We start from the raw sequence: 8,060 nt of genomic DNA on the forward strand, positions 1-8,060 counted from the left end.
CTGGGTCTCTGTGAAATCGTACCCATGGTTCTCAGTTAGTAAACCTTACCATTTAATCATAGTAACTCAGGTTCTTGTGAACTTGTGCTCAGGTTCTTTTGTAATGACAGGCCTTGACTTTTGACTTGGTAAACTAAATCTGTAATCCATGCTGCCCTAAAACGGAAGACAGCATTATCTGCAAAAATACAAAACTGAGAAAATTGGTAGATACTCCCTTGCCTTACGACTGACTTTGCAGATACTATAAATGGGAACCCCCCCCCTAAATAAAGCATTGAAGAATCATTCTGAAACTGCAGTAACTTGTGTATTAGTGTTTCACGAGCCCCATTTGTGGCATGTCTCAATTTCGAAAATTTTGCAGATACTGCAGTTTTCCATTCAAGGGCAGCATGGGTTTATGAACTTTATATACAGGGTTCTTTTTGGTTGAATTTTGAAGTTCCGGTTCCTCGCAGAATTTGTGGTTTTAGTCTCTTTAGGATTGGTACCTCTGGTTCCCTGGTTCTCAAGGTCCTTTCGCCTTTCTTTCGGACTTGACCGAAATCCTGATCTTTCGGACTTGACCAGAATCCTGATCTTTCGGACTCGACCAAAATCCTGATCCTCGCATAATTTGCATCTGTGATTCTTCTGGGTTCTTGAATCGAGTCACCATATATGGTAGTCGTAGTCATTGTGGATTCAGTGGTTCCATTAGACACAGATACCTATTTCTGTGAGGTGGGACGCGGGGGGGGGGGTGAGGAAGATGCAAGGGATAGAAGTAGATGGGGGAAAGTTGACTCATGCGGCCGACCTTGCTATACAGTGGGACTAATAAGGTCGGAAGAAGAAGAAGAAGAAGAAGAAGACCTACTTCTGTTTGGACCCTGGATGCTTTTGGACTTGGTAGCATGGGACTTAGTGGATTAGGTGTGGAACTGATAGCTTACGTCACAGTAAACCAATTGACATTGGAGAAGCTCTGTAGAGCCAGGAAGAATGAATCTTCCTGGCTTGGCCGCCGATGCCGATACAGTTGTGAATTAAATTTACACATATGTATGTAAATATATATATATATATATATATATATATATATATATATATATATATATATATATATATGTGTGTGTGTGTGTGTGTGTGTGTGTGTGTGTGTGTGTGTGTGTGTGTGTGTGTGTGTGTGTGGGTATATATATATAAAGAGAGTTGGGGATATATTTATGAAATAATCCTTAATCTTCCTCACGCATTTTTTATGATAGGAAAACAACAGAGAGAGAGAGAGAGAGAGAGAGAGAGAGAGAGAGAGAGAGAGAGAGAGAGAGAGAGAGAGAGGCATGATGACTGGGTCATTTCTATTAACGCTTCGTTTTTCTTGTGCTAAGTATTGGAATGTGAGCCGGGTGTCTGACCCTTCCTAAAGGAACAGGCTCAACGCTTATTTTCCTTTGGACTGAAAGGCTAAAGATCTCGGGATCTGTACTATGATGCACGACAGTAGACTATTGGTTTTGGTCGTGTATGGTTTATGACGCGTGCGCTGGTGTGTGTGTGTGTGTGTATGTGTGTGTGTTTGTGCGTGCATACGTGCGTGCCGGTGCCAGGCGGTGCGGGTGGCAAGGGCGCAGCCGCCGGAAGTGTAGGAAGGACCACTACGCCACCCTCCACTTCGTCAGTAGTGCAATATCCCTTGTCAGTAGTAGTGTTCTTTCCCCAGGTCGGTTCGCCCAGAGTGTTTCTCGTTCAATTAAACGCAGGCGGGGCGCGTTCAGATGACTGATTGGAACAACTGCCCCGAATCTTCTCGGGGGGCGCCGCCGCCGCCGCCGCCGCACGTTTTGGCGTTTCCAGCGGGACGACTTTCCCAGTCGTTACGTAACTTTTATCCGTTGTGTCCTTATCTCCCTCCTCCTCCTCGTCCTCCTCCTCCTCCTGCGTGTGAAATTCGGTCCAAGTGAAACGACGCTTCGGAGGTATATCAGCGACTCACAAGCTAATTGCTTACGTAACCGTTACGATGCATATTGATTGACGTGTCCTCGTTTCTGTTCACGATTATTATTATTATATATTTTTTTCCTCCCCGTCATCCAAGGTGATTCGTTTTTTTTTCGTGAGACGGAGATAATTCTCCTCCTATTAGTAGTGAAGTGGATCAGCGCACCCAACTTTTATTCCCGATCGAGGAATGCCTAATAATCCCTCGATCTTTGCAATTTCTGGTTTGATTTCCGTCTGAGTTCAGGTTTCTCCACCACACGACAAAGTTGCTGATCTCTTGTGCGTGTCGTCCAAATATTGCAGAAAATAATTAGAACGAACTGAAATGGAAAAATAGAAATGTGATCACGGATATAAACACATTAAAGTTAGGTGGAGAGAGAGAGAGAGAGAGAGAGAGAGAGAGAGAGAGAGAGAGAGAGAGAGATGGATTGGGTAGGGGATCAGGAAGTAAGATAAAGTGTAACAGTACTTACGCTGTCGGGAGTGGATCGTTACCCACGAGTACTTACTTAGTAGCGAAGCATGGCGGTGAAAGTAGAGGGAGGAGGAGGAGGAGGAAAAAGAGGAGAAGAAGAGGAGGAGGAGGAGGAGAAGGAGGAGAAGGTCGATTGTTATGCTACATCTCTTCCACATCCCGTGCCACACCCCCCACCCCAACCCACTCTCCTCTCTTTTTCCGTCCCTTCCTCCCTCCCTCCCTCCCTCCCTCCCTTTTTCTCTCCCTCCCTCCCTCCCTGTTGTGCATTGCAGCAAAATGTGATGAGAACGGGATAGAGAGGCTGGTCCAGCGAGAAACAGGCTGATAGACGTAGCAGATCCCCTGCTCGATTTTCGTCACTTTTTTGAGCCGTGGAACATTGAGTTCAGTGGGTGCGTTCGGATTTAGGCCATTGCCAAGTGCAGTAAACCCTCTCTCTCTCTCTCTCTCTCTCTCTCTCTCTCTCTCTCTCTCTCTCTCTCTCTCTCTCTCTCTCTCTCTTCATTCGTAGGGTTATCATGGCGTGGTACAGGCTAAAGCCTTTAGCCTCCTCGTGAATGAAGTCTTGATCCATCTATTTGTATTTGCCCCACAAGTTCGCGATGTGTTGCAAATGATAATTTTGTGAATCAGTCTATGAAAGCCTTGACCGAGGCTTCCGTAGTTATTTCGTGGGTTGGAAACCGGGAAGACTTGTGAGTAATCAGCTGATTACGTACACGAGAGATAATGTGGCCACATAGCCTGCATGTACGTGTGTATACAGTCCCCAATGTTCACACATGCATTCACACACACATACGCACACTGACATGTTTTTTTTTGCTCTTGCGTGTAAAGTGTACATTAAGCATTGCCGAGGATAACAAGTTAAGCGTTTAAAACCAGTTCATTGCGCTCTGAAACACCAGTGGGCCGCGGTAGCCTTAGCACGATGCTTTCTGGATCCAGTATCTTACTAAGGCTTGTCGGATGCTCAGAGGCCATCAGAAATGATAAAGTATCAGTGAGCCTAATTTATATTACATAATAGGATCCTTGCTGTGCAAGGGTATCACAGGGACTCGCCAGATTTCGTTTAAATCCCTGTGCTTTTGCGTAATGACGGAGGTATGTGGTGCCCCCCCCACCCACCTTTAAAAGGTGCAGTCAGCTAAGTGGGCCCCTTGGCTGAGCGGTACAGTGCTGTGCATTTGCTTGGTCCGTGGACCACTCCTGGTATAGTTGCTGCATGCAGCTGGACCCAGACGCCATCGACTTCTGAGGTCAAGGAAAAACGGGTGCGGCTGTTAACCTCGCCTTAGACTTGAAGATTTAAGAAATTAAATTGATAAAAAGTGCTTTTGTTTACGAAATGTGCCTGTTCTGAAGAACGCATTAATGAATATTTGTCTTTTTCGAGGTTAATTATTTTTATTTTAATTTCCCCCCTGTATTTATTTCGGCTGTCATATTTAATTTTTGCACATCACTGATTTTTACATTAGAATAACTTGTAGAAGAGAAGTTGAGTTAATGAACAGGACAACCATTGTAAAATAAATTTTCGTTTAAATTTTCTTACAAATTTTCATTTTAAAGTCAACTTTATTTTTCACTTTTAAATAAATTTTTATTTTCATTTATATATATATATATAAATATATAATTTAATTATATATTTATATATATATACAGTATATATACATGCATATACATGTACATACACATACACATACACACACACACACACACACACACACACACACACACACACACACACACACACACACACACACAACGCCAGCACTTCAGTTGTGTCTTGTTAACTTATGAATTGGTAGACAGTGGCAACTGTGAGACTTCATAATGATCACATGCAATTACTTTTATTGAGAACAATCTGTTCTGGCGTTGCCGTAAACCCTCGACTACTAGTCTCTTCGCAGATGTGGAGTTCCTGAAGTTTGTTGGGAATGATTTGATTCTTTTTATGGAGCTTCATCCATACAGAATTGTGCTGTTATGTTTTTTATGGAGCCTCATCCATACAGAATTGTGCTGTTATGTTTTTTATGGAGCCTCATCCATACAGAATTGTGCTGTTATGTTTTTTATGGAGCTTCATCCATACAGAATTGTAGTTATATTTTTTATGGCTCTTCATCCATACAGAATTGTGCTATTATGTTTTTTTTATGGAGCTTCATCCATACAGAATTGTGCTATTATGTTTTTTTTTATGGAGCTTCATCCATACAGAATTGTGCTGTTATGGTTTTCTTATGGAGCTTCATGCATACAGAATTATGCTGTTGTTTTTTTTTTATGAAGCTTCACCCATACAGACTTGTGCTGTTATGTTTTTTATGGAGCTTCATCCTTACAGAATTGTGCTGTTATGTTTGTTTTTCTATGGAGCTTCATCCATACAGAATTGTGCTGTAATGTTTTTTTATGAAGCTTTATCTATAGAGAATTGTGCTGATGGAGTTTCATCCATACAGACTTGTGCTGTTATGTTTTTATTGAGCTTCATCCACACAGAATTGTGCTGTTATGTTTGTTGTTTTTTATGGAACTTGATCCATACAGAATTGTGCTGTTATGTTTTTTCATGGAACTTCATCCATAAACAATTGTGCTCTTATGTTTGTTGTTTTTTATGGAGCTTCATCCATACAGAATTGTGCTGTTATGTTTTTTATGGAGCTTCATCCATACAGAATTGTGCTGTTATGTTTTTTATGGAGCTTCATCCATAGAGAATTGTGCCGTTATGTTTGTTGTTTTTTATGGAGCTTCATCCATACAGAATTGTGCTGTTATGTTTTTATGGAGCTTCATCCATAGAGAATTGTGCCGTTATGTTTGTTGTTTTTTATGGAGCTTCATCCATACAGAATTGTGCTGATATGTTTTTTGTGGAGCTTCATCCATTTAGAATTGTGCTGGTATGTTTTTTTATGGAGCTTCATCCATTTAGAATTGTGCTGTTATGTTTTTTTATGGAGCTTCATCCATACAGGTATGTGCTGTTATGTATGTTTTTATGGAGCTTCATCCATACAGAATTGTGCTTTTTTTTATGGAGCTTCATCCATACAGAATTGTGCTATTGTGTTTCTTTTTTATGGAGCTTCATCCATACAGAATTGTGCTATTGTGTTTCTTTTTTATGGAGCTTCATCCATACAGAATTGTGCTGTTATGTTTGCTTTTTTTTAGAGCTTCAACCATACAGAATTATGCTATGTTTTTTTTAGAGCTTCATCCATACAGATATGTGCTGTTATGTTTGTTTTTTTATGGAGCTTCATCCATACAGAATTGTGGTGTTATGTTTCTTTTTTATGGAGCTTCATCCATACAGAATTGTTCTGTTATGTTTTTTTTTTATGTAACTTCATCCATATAGAATTGTGCTGTTATGTTTTTTATGGAGCTTCGTCTATACAGAATTGTACTGATATGTTTATTTTATGGAGCTTCATCCATACAGAATTGTGCTGTTATGTTTTTTATGTAACTTCATCCATATAGAATTGTGCTGTTATGTTTATGTAACTTCATCCATATAGAATTGTGCTGTTATGTTTTTTAAGGAGCTTCATCTATACAGAATTGTACTGATATGTTTATTTTATGGAGCTTCATCTATACAGAATTGTACTGTTTTATTTTTTATGGAGCTTCATCCATACAGAACTGCGCTGTTATGTTTTTTATGGAGTTTCATTCATACAGAATTTTGATGTTATGTTTTTTGGGGGGGCTTCATCCATATAAAATTGTGCGGTTATGTTTTTATGGAGCTTCATCCATATAGAATTGTGCTGTTATTTTTTTTTATGGAGTTTCAGCCATACAGAATTGTGCTGTAATGTTTTTGTATGGAGCTTCATCCATACAGAATTGAGCTGATATGTTTGTTTTTTGTATATGGTGCTTCATCCATACAGACTTGTGCTGTTATGTGTTTTTTTTCTCAAATTTGGTCCATGTAGCTTAGTGAGAGAGGATTAATGGGTCATGGTATTTGGTGCTTCTTTGAGTGTCGTGAATGTGAAGCACAAGCTTTGATCTCTGCTGTTGATGTTTAAGTTTTCCGCTGTGAATGGCCAGGAGTTGTAAGTGTTTTCCTGTGCGTGATTGAAATTGCATTGACTTTTCCTTCTAAAAACTTACACAACGACGCTATAGGAAACAGTAGGAGGAGTTGTTAAACCAAATGCATTCCAAGCATTAAAAGAAATAGTTTTATGTTTGAGATACTTTTTTTTTACATTATAGGTTTGAAAACTAGCAGAAATTCACATAGCTGTGTATCACTAGAAGCTGAAAACTTGGGTCGTCGTCCACTGTTTAAAGCTTCTGGCCAGAAGGCAGGCGACTTGCATAAGGTTTGGAAATGGGTCCACGGGCTCCCGAATCCTACCCAGCGAACCCTAACATTCATTCTCTGGTCTAGATCGGGCCCTGTGCTGTGCTGTGCTGAGACCCAAACGCGCATTTCTTCCTCCCCCCAAGTCGTTCAGGGTATACGGGCGATGTGGCTATTCTCGCCCTTCTACAGCAGTTGTGGTGAAAAGTGCGCATACCTGGCATATCCGACGACAGTTGTGTGCGGGAAAGAAAAGGCATCTGTCTCTCTCTCTCTCTCTCTAGGTGGATTTGGGGGCATATAGGCGGGCTTTGCTGTTCGTTAGGAATAGTGGTGCCAGGACTGCTGAAAAAACAAAAAAAAAAGTATTTCATGTTTCTGCGTCTTTTACTGGAAAGTCGGTGTTTTGGTGTTTGTTATATACATGCATGCATACGTACGAACATACATGAACACACACATATATATATATATAAATATGTATAGAGAGAGAGAGAGAGAGAGAGAGAGAGAGAGAGAGAGAGAGAGAGAGAGAGAGAGAGAGAGAGAGAGAGAGATTTCTTTTTACCAGATGCTACCACTGAAATGTTTACCGTTTACGAAGAACATAATAACCTCAATGTAAACTGGTAAAGATGCAAATAATTTATGTTAAATGAATCACATTTAAAAAAAAAATACTAAAAAAATACTTTCTTTAATTTTGTAAACTGGAGATAAGGACTGATATCGCCTTTTATTCTGAGCGTTAAGGAGGACATATATCAAAAGAAATATGTATGTATGTTTGTGTGTCTGATTGAATAATTGCGTGTATGCATATGTTTATATTCAGCATTACCGTGTTAGGCTTGCATTAGCAAAATTCGCCACCCGATTCACATCTTGCCGCCCATCACTCAACCCAGCTGTGGATAGGTACCATCGTCAGCCAGGAGCAAGGAGAGGGTGTGGGGCTAGCAACTTATCCCCCAGACACTTATTGAGAACAGGAAGGTTCTACCTTGCAGCGCTATCTGATTATCTAGTGATTTTTATATGCATGCGTGTATGCTGCCCTAAAATGGAAGACTGCAGTATTTGCAGAGATACAAAACTGAGAAAAGGTAGATATTCCCTTGCCTTACTACTGATTTTGCAGACACTGCAAATGGGACCCCTTAAATACTCGTGGAAAGCATTGAAGAGTCATTCTGAAACTGCAGTAACTTGTGTATTAGTGTT

The 8,060-nt window shown here is 40.4% G+C and overlaps 1 protein-coding gene across 26 annotated transcripts in view; it reads left to right on the plus strand.

Moving 5' to 3' along the window:
- Positions 1 to 8,060, plus strand: part of LOC136855727 (tight junction protein ZO-1-like) — a 409,885-nt gene that overhangs the window by 157,393 nt on the left and 244,432 nt on the right. Inside the window, exon 1 of one of the 26 annotated variants that reach the window (XM_067133083.1) lies at positions 2,768 to 2,865. The exons of the other annotated variants lie outside the window; for them this stretch is intronic. The gene's annotated coding sequence lies outside the window, so the exon portion shown is untranslated. Of the gene's footprint in view, positions 1 to 2,767; positions 2,866 to 8,060 lie in introns of those variants that run through there. 26 annotated transcript variants of the gene reach the window in all.

This window comes from Macrobrachium rosenbergii, chromosome 32 (assembly GCF_040412425.1).
Source record: "Macrobrachium rosenbergii isolate ZJJX-2024 chromosome 32, ASM4041242v1, whole genome shotgun sequence".
In the NCBI taxonomy this organism is placed as follows: Eukaryota; Metazoa; Arthropoda; class Malacostraca; order Decapoda; family Palaemonidae; genus Macrobrachium; species Macrobrachium rosenbergii.